Below are 8870 nucleotides of genomic sequence, written 5' to 3'. Positions count from 1 at the left end.
GAGCCCCGCCCCTGACGCTCCCTGCGGAGGGCGTGGCCGCAGCCTCCGAGCGCGCTCGGCTCTTTCCGCCGGCCCGACGCGCGGGAGGCCGACTCCCTGGCCTCTGCTCCAGAGCACTGTTGCTTCCTGGTAAGCTGCTAATGTGATCGTGGGCTTGTCCGGTTTTGGCGCAGGTGAAAGGTGCCTCAGTACGAGCTGACTGACGGCGTTATTTCTTAGGAGCTAATTTCGTCAAGCAGGCCAAGGTGGTGTCAGTGACCGTGGGTACAGACCACTTTCCTTTGAGCTGAGCTCGCTGGTGCTGTGCCCTGGAGACACCCTACTTTATGACGCGGTTGTGCAGCTCACTGGCTGGCGAGGCGGCTGGGATACGGGAAAGCCAGGGGTTAATGCAGCGCTTCAGAGGCCAAGTGCAAAAACTCAGATGTCTCCATCAAAACTGAGTTTAGTAAGAGGCTTAAAACTCGAGAGAGATAAGCAGAGGGAAAATTAGCAGTTTTCCTTTTGAACAAGTAATAACCTATTAAAAAGGAAATTATTTTATCCGCAATGGCATCAAAAACTGTAAAGTAATTAGGAATAAAGTTTGAGAAGTTACAAGATCCTGGTGATGAAATAAATCCATTACTCTTGGTGAAAGCAAGACTTGAGTAAATGAGAAAGAATGCCAGATCTCTGGATGAGAAGTCAGTACCAAAAATAGGCCAATTCTTCCCAAGTCATATTTTAAAATTAGCATAATTGACATCAGAATCCCAAATTCTCTCCAGGGTGACTTAAAAGTAACTAATTTTAAATTTTGTGTAGAGGATCACACAGTTGTGAATGATCAAGAAAGCCCTACAAAAAGAAGTAATAATAATAATAATTAAACACCAAGCTGTTAGCACAGAAATAGGAAAAACCATCAGCAGACTAACAGTACAAATCCAGTTTTTTCTTTTTTTTTAAGATAGATTCAAGTAAAATAATATTTAATAATATAGAGTGTACAGAATTACCTGTACTGGAAATATTTCTCTCAATCTATTACATGTATAATATGTGTATACATATTATGGGCTTGCCTGATGGCTCAGATGGTAAAGAATCCACCTGCAGTGCAGAAGACCAGGGTTCAATCCCCAGGTTAGGAAGATCCCTTTGAGTTGGAAATGGCAACCCACTCCAGTATTCTTGCCTGGGAAATCCCATGGACAGAGGAGCCTGGCAGGCTACAGTCCCTGGGGTCACAAAAAGTTGGACATGACTGAGCAACTAACACTTTAACACTACACTTCATGCTTACTTATAATTCTCCAAGCAAGAGTTCAATGGTCCATGAAACAAGAACTTGCAGATGTTCAAGCTGGATTTAGAAAAGGCAGAGGATCCAGAGATCAAATTGCCAACATCCACTGGATCATAGAAAAAGCAAGAGAGTTCCAAAAATACATTTACTTCTGCTTTATTGACTATGCTAAAGCCTTTGACTGTGTGGATCATAACAAACTGAAAAATTCTTAAACAGCTGGGAATACCAATCCACTTTACCTACCTCCTAAGAAATCTGTATGCAGATCCAGAAGCAACAATTAGAACCAGACATGGAACAATGGATTGGTTCCAAACTGGGAAAGGAGTATGTCAAGGCTGTATATTGTCACCCTGCTTATTTAACTTCAGTGCAGAGTTCATCATGCTAAATGCTGTATTACTTTGCTGACAAAGGTCCATCTAGTCAAAGTTGTGTTTACAGTAGTCATGTATGGATGTGAGAGTTATACCATAAAGAAAGTTGAGTGCCAAAGAATTGATGCTTTGAACTGTGGTGTTGGAGAAGACTCTTGAGAGTCCCTTGGACTGCAAGGAGGTCCAACCAGTCCATCCTAAAGGAAGATCAGCTCTGAATATTCATTGGAAGGACTGATGCTGAAGCTCCAATACTGTGGCCACCTGATGCGAAGAACTGAATTATTGGAAAAGACCCTGATGCTGGAAATGATTGAAGGCAGGAGGAGAAGGGGACAACACAGGATGAGATGGTTGGATGGCATCACCAACTCGATGGAAATGAGTTTGAGTAAGCTCTGGGAGTTGGTGGACAGGGAAGCCTGGCATGCTGCAGCCCATGGGGTCACAGAGAGTCGTATGCGACTGAGCGACTGAACTGAACACATCTGGAATGAGGGCCATTTGATGTTAAAGGTAGTTATTTCTTGGTAGTTGATACATTGGTTTCCTAGAGCACCACAGTCAGACTGGTGGCACAAAGCAACAGTAACAATTATGGCTCTGGGGTCCAAAGTCAAGAAGTCGGCAAGGTTGGTTCTTTCGGAGGCTCAGAGGAAGACTGTATTCCACGCCTCTGTCTCAGTTTCTGGCAGTTGCATTCTTTCTTTCCTTGGCTTTTCAATCTCGGTCTCTGATTCACATGGCATTCACTGTGCATCTGTTCTTTCTTCATGTGCGCTCAGTCGTGTCCAACTCTGTGTGACCCCGTGGACTGCAGCCCACCAGGCTCCTCTGTCCATGGAATTTCCCAGGCAGGAATACTGGAGTGGGTTGCCATTTCCTTCTCCAGGGGATCTTTCTCACCCAGGAGTTGAACCCGTGTCTCTTGTGTCTCCTGCATTGGCAGGTGGATTCTTTACCACTGTACCACCTGGGAAGCCCAGGTTCCCTTCTTATGTTAGTACTAATTCTTTTAATCAGGACCCACCCTAATCTTGTATGATCTCATCTTAATGTAATTAAATCTGCAAAGATCCCATTTCCAAATAAGTTCACAAATCCAGGTTGACATGAATTTTGGAGGGATACTATTCAATCTAAGACAGCTGGGTTTTTAAAACAGCTTTATTTTTCTGCATGTCACAAATTCTTTATGATTAGTACATGATACTTTACAAAAAGAATAAAGGGATGTGTCTTTTTTAAAAACTGAGAAACTCCACAGTCTATCATAAGGATGATGCTGTAATTTAGTGGGAAAAGATGGGTTATTAATAAATGCTGCTGGCTAATTAAAGTAAAAACATTAAAAATACAGTTAATTTAATTTAGATTTTTGCATCATGTGCCGTGCTTAGTCACTCAGTCATGTCTTACTGTTTGTGACCCCATAGATTGTAGTCTGCCAGGCTCCTCCGTCCATGGGGATTCTCCAGGCAGGAATACTGGAGTGTGTTGCCATGCTCTCCTCCAGGAGATCTTTCCAACCTAGGGATCGAACCTAGGTCTCCTACATGGCAGGCGGATTCTTTACTATCTGAACCACCAAGGAATCCCTTTGCATCATAACAGAAAGCAAATTAAGATGGATTGAAATCTAAATATATACGAAAGCATAAAATATCACTCTTAAATAATTATATGAAACATAAAATACGTAACTATGAAGCAATGGTTTTACCACCTAGAGATTTGTTTTTAATATAAAATCCTGTGTCCTTTCCCCAGAGATTCTCATAGAGTGCTTGGACCCAAGAGTCTGCATTTTTCGTGAGCACCCAAATGCTTCTCTTAGAGGCACTCCATCAAGAACAGTTTAAGAAAAAAAAACTGGAAAAGAAAAGTGGATCACAGCCACTCAGATTACGGGGAACTGTCTTTGGGGATGCACTGAGCAATGAGGGACTCACACACTTCAGCTGTCCACTTTATCAGAGTTTCAGCATCGCACACTCCATGAACTTACACACAGCATCATATCAGACTTCATACCAGAAACCATGCATAGCAGAAGACAGTGGGATGACATATTCAGAGTTTTGAAAGGAAAAAAAAAAGGTGACCTAGAATTTTCAATCCAGCACAATTATCCTTCAGAAGTAAAAGAGAAGCAAAAGTAGACCTGCCTTGCAAGAAACAGTTTTAAAAGTTCTTCAGAGAGAAGGAAATGGATAAGGGTCAGAAACTCAGATCTACGTAAAGAAAAGAAGAGTTAGAGAAGAAATAGTGAAGAATCTTAGATCGTCCTCGGAAGCCCTTACTGTTAATGGTGCTGACTGTTACCTGAACCCCATACTCCTGGAAAAGAGTGACAAGAGATTTCTCATACTTTGTGTTTGGAGAAAAAGTTCACTGCAAGGAACCCGTCTCCCCTGTAAGACTAAATGAGACTTAAAGGAGTACCTTGATTACTTATGAAAAGGCCAGACACAGACCTTCCAAATTTCTGTTCTGTATCTCTTAAATGAGCTGAACTATTTTGTCTCCACTGATCCATGGGAGCAAATGTGTGTTAGTCAAACTTTGGTTAAACTTCTAGTCATGACATATTTTGAAAGGGCTACTACCTCCCCACTACCCAACCCCAGCCAAACAAGGGGACTTTCCTCCCATCTTCCCCCTGAAAACCTGATGGAGGTGCTGGACATAAAATCCATGAAAATGTGGGGGATCCTTGCTTAATCAGCCGTCAGTGTCTTAGCAGTGTGCTGTGAGACAGGAAAGCCCTGCTCCTGGTCCCAGAGCTTCTGCTGTGTGGTCCTGGGTTCTTGGTCCTCACCTGTCTATAGTTTTCAGGGGGTTGGTTTATCCCAAGACCTCAGTTCTCTGATGGAGCTAAGAAAATGCATTGACTTTCAGTTTGTGGAGGGCTTCTCTGGTAGCTCAGACGGTAAAGAATCTTCTTACAATACAGGAAACCTGGGTTTGATTGCTAGGTTGGGAAGATCCCCTGGAGAAGGAAATGGCAACCCACTCCAGTCCTCTTGCCTGGAGAAGCCCATGGACAGAGGAGCCTGGCGGGTCGCAAAGAGTTGGACATGACTAAGCACTTGACTTCAAAAGAAGTGGCCCAGGGATCCCTGCAGATAATTATCCTGTCTCCCCCACAATCACAGCCCTTTATTTAGATTTCTGTGTAGGACACTGTTACCAGTTGAATTGCATCCCCCACAAACATATATTCAAGCTCTAACCCTGACCCGCTATGGGTGAATGTGATGTTACTGGAAAATAGCATCTTACAGATATAATGAAGTTAAGGTGAAGTCAAGCTGGAGTAGGGGGCCCTGAATCCAGTGTGATGAGCGTCCTTACAAGAAGAGGATGGCGACAGACACGGGGGGACAAGGCCGCGTGAAGACTGAGGCAGAGACGGCAGTGATTAGCCTCAGCTAAGGGACCCTGAGGACGGCTGGTCCCCTCCGGAGCTGGAAGAAGTGTTACCAATCAGGGTTCTTGGCCTCCTTAATCAGTAGAAACTGATCAGAGGACAGACAAGGAATTCCAGCAAGGCTTTACTGGGGCCCTTGCTGCAGCAGGGGAATGAGAACAAGTAACAGGTTCCCCTTCTGGCTCCCCCGCCTCTGGTTGTGTTGTGTGCCCGGGGCATGAGCAGTATCCTGCTTTCTCCCCCCACCTCCTGCCTTTTGCTTCCTGGTGGCTCGGACAGTAAAGAATCTGCCTGCAATGCGGGAGACCTGGGCTCGATCCCTGGGTGGGAAAGATCCCCTGGAGAAGGGAACGGCTACCCTCTCCAGTATTCTCGCCTGGAGAACCCCATGGACAGGGGAGCCCGGTGGCTCTTAGGGTCACAAAGAGTCAGACATGCCTGAGCAACTTACATCCCAGCTTTTGCTCCAGGCTCTGCAGAAGTGACAGCTGGGCTTTTTAAACTCTGTATCTTTTTGTCCAGAATTTAGCCCAGCTGTGCATGCATGTGGTTATTTTTAGTCCCTTACAGCATTTTAAAGGAGATCAATCCTGGGTGTTCCTTGGAAGGACTGATGCTAAAGCTGAAACTCCAATACTTTGGCCATCTCATGCGACGAGTTGACTCACTGGAAAAGACTCTGATGCTGGGAGGGATTGGGGGTGGGAGGAGACGGGGACGACAGAGAATGAGATGGCTGGATGGCATCACCGACTCGATGGACGTGAGTTTGAGTGAACTCCAGGAGTTGGTGATGGACAGGGAGGCCTGGCGTGCTGTGATTCCTGGGGTCGCAAAGAGTCGGACACTACTGAGCGACTGAACTGAACAGCTTCTTTGTATCTTGTCACTCCAGGAGAGGTGTGTCCAGGTGCCTCCACTGCAGCACTGAGGCAGAGGATCCTAGTCCCAGCCTGTCTCCAAGGCAGGGAAAGATTCTCCCCTAGAGCCTTCGGAGAGGTTATGACTATTCCAACCGCTTAATTTAGGACTTCTAACCTCCATGACAATGGGTTTCATGGATGGCTCAGAAGGTAAAGAATCCACCTGCCAACGCAGGAGACCTGGGTTCACTCCCTGGGTTGGGAAGATCCCCTGGAGGAGGAAACCTGCAACCCACTACCGTATGACCTGGAAACTGCATGGACCGAGGAGCCTGGTTTGGAACGTTGGGGTTCCAAAGAGTTGAACAGGACTGAGCACAGCACTCAAGGTAACAATCTCCACAGATGCAACAGCACAATGCTGGGTTTATTTATTTAGTAATTTTTTTTTGGCTGTGCTGAGCCTTAATTGCTGCATGGGCTTTCTCTAGTTGCAGCGAGCGGGGGCTTCTCTTTAGTGGGGCTTGTCATTGCAGTGGCTTCTCCTGTTGCAGAACTCAGGCTCTAGGCACACAGGCTTCAGGAGCTGTGGCTCCCGGGCTCCGGAGGACAGGTTCCGTTGTTGTGGTGTATAATCGTAGTGACTGCACTGCACGTGGGGTCTGCCCACGTCAGGGATCGAACCCGTGTCTCCTTCATTGGCAGGCGGATTCTTTACCGCTGAGCCACCAGGGAAGTCCGTTCTGTTGTTTTCAACCACGAATTTTGAGGTAATTGGTTACAGCAGCCATAGGGAACTAACAGAAACACTTCATACAGTATCTTGGTTTTCCAGGTCTCTGAATGTGTCTGTACCTGCCAGGCTGGATTGTCATCAGGCGTTTCAGGGGCTGCTGAGAACGCTTGACACCAACCCGAGCCCTCATCCTGCTTTGTTTGCTAAGTCACTTCAGTCGTGTCCGACTCTGTGAGACCCCATAGACGGAAGCCCACCAGGCTCCCCCATCCCTGGGATTCTCCAGGCAAGAACACTGGAGTGGGTTGCCATTTCCTTCTCCAATGTGTGAAAGTGAAAAGGGAAAGTGAAGTTGCTCAGTCGTGTCCAACCCTTAGCGACCCCATGGACTGCAGCCTACCAGGCTCCTCCATCCATGGGATTTTCTAGGCAATAGTACTGGAGTGGCTTGCCATTGCCTTCTCCATCCTGCTTTGTTTACCTGGCTTAATTAGAAAGAAAAAAAAAAAAGATGTTTACATTATGAAAATAATTGTAATTATGTAAGCCGTATTGTACTTAAGAGCAGGTAAGCCTCTGGTTTGCTTTTGCTTTCAGATACTTTTAAAGTATAGCTCTATTCTTCAACAACAACAAAAAATTTCTCCCCAGGGGAAAAAAAAATCTTGTATACATATGATTAATTGCCGAGCTATTTGCTTGAGTACTGTGCTGCTAAGCAAGTGTTTATCATCTGAAAATCTTGTGACATTTAGAAAAGAAAAACTTCTTGGGCTAGCCTTATAATTTGTTCCTCTGTGAGGCAGAAAGTTAAAATTCAGAACCAAGTTTTATTTCATTTCTCTTCTCAAATTAAGTACAGCCTTTTGGCTTTAGTTGGACTCGAAGATAAAATAGACTAGGAATAAATTTTTCCTCTTTGCTCTCCGTTTAAAAATCCATAGTAGTGGAGGAAAAATAGTATTCATTCTCATGCTGCTGCAACAAGCCACCCCAAAACTTTGGCCTAAAAGAACCATTTTATCATGCACAGAGATTCTCTGTCCAGTGGGAGATGCCACCCAACCCATCTCGTCCTCTTGAGACAGAGGATGAGATGGGTTGGGTGGCATCACTGACCCAAGGGACATTGAGTTTGAGCACGCTCCTGGAGATGGTAAAGGACAGGGAAGGCTGGTGTGCTGCAGCCCATGGGTTGGTTAAGACTCAGACATGACTGAGTGACTGAACAGCAACAACAGTGGGAATGGCTTGTCTCTGCTCCAGGCTGTCTGGGGACTCAGTTGGGAAGGTTCAGTGGCAGAAAGCAGAAGGGGACCGATTCAATGGCCAGGAGCATCATCTGGAAACTCAGCCACATCTCCTCCCTGTGGCCTGGGCACGCCGTGGGGCCTCGTGCCAGCTCAGTGCTCCCTATGCCAGTGACCCAAGACAACAAGAGAGGCAGAAACTACCCACGCCTGTTCTCACTTGACTTCCAAAGCCGTGCCATCACTTCTGCTGTATTCTGTTTGTAACCATTGAGTCACCAGGGTTGGTGCAGATTTCAGGGGAGGAGGCCTCTTCCTGAGGGCCCACAGAATGTGCAGGAGTGTTTAAAAATCATCACAATACCCTTTACGAATAAATGTTTCAAAGAATGTGTAATGGAAGTAGTGCTGCATTCTTGGTGGAAGATACTCTCAGGCTTCTGTTTGATTTTGAGTAAGATTTTGCAGCTCTCTAGTCCTCAGTGCCCTCAACTGCAGGATGAAGGGCTGTACTAGGTAGGTCTCCAGCTCCTCTGCAGAACTGTGGTTTTACAGGTCTTCCTGTAATTGTACCAACTGAAAATGTTACAGGTTCCAGTTTGAATTTTACAGCTGATGTTTATTGGTCACGTTATTTTCTGTTGTCTTTCCAGTTTTAGAATATTTTTTAAAAGTCTTTAACTTATAGTATCAGCTTTCTTTGCCTTGTGTAGAGTCTTTATTTATTTGCATCCTTCTTTGGGGGTTTCCCTGGTGGCTCAGTGGTAAAGAAACCCCCAGCAATGCAGGAGACACGGGATTGATCCATAGGTTGGGGAAGATCCCCTGGAGAAGGAAATGGCAACCCACTCTGGTATTCTTGCCTGAGAAATCCCATGGTTGTTGCTTAGTTGCTAGATCATGTCCAACTCTTTGCA

At 45.6% G+C, this 8870-nt stretch overlaps 1 long non-coding RNA gene across 1 annotated transcript; it reads left to right on the top strand.

The window, feature by feature from the left end:
* The first annotated feature begins 5 nt into the window (after positions 1 to 5).
* LOC129556498 (uncharacterized) lies at positions 6 to 8350 on the top strand. The gene is made up of 3 exons (XR_008686020.2): positions 6 to 129; positions 3442 to 6356; positions 6803 to 8350. It is a non-coding gene; the product is annotated as an uncharacterized LOC129556498 (long non-coding RNA).
* Positions 8351 to 8870: the final 520 nt, after the last annotated feature.

Source organism: Moschus berezovskii, chromosome 13 (assembly GCF_049115385.1).
Source record: "Moschus berezovskii isolate FMDL1 chromosome 13, NW_MosBer_1.0, whole genome shotgun sequence".
Taxonomy (NCBI): Eukaryota; Metazoa; Chordata; class Mammalia; order Artiodactyla; family Moschidae; genus Moschus; species Moschus berezovskii.
Note: the sequence above shows the minus strand (reverse complement) of the source record. Positions and strands in the feature narration are given on the sequence as shown.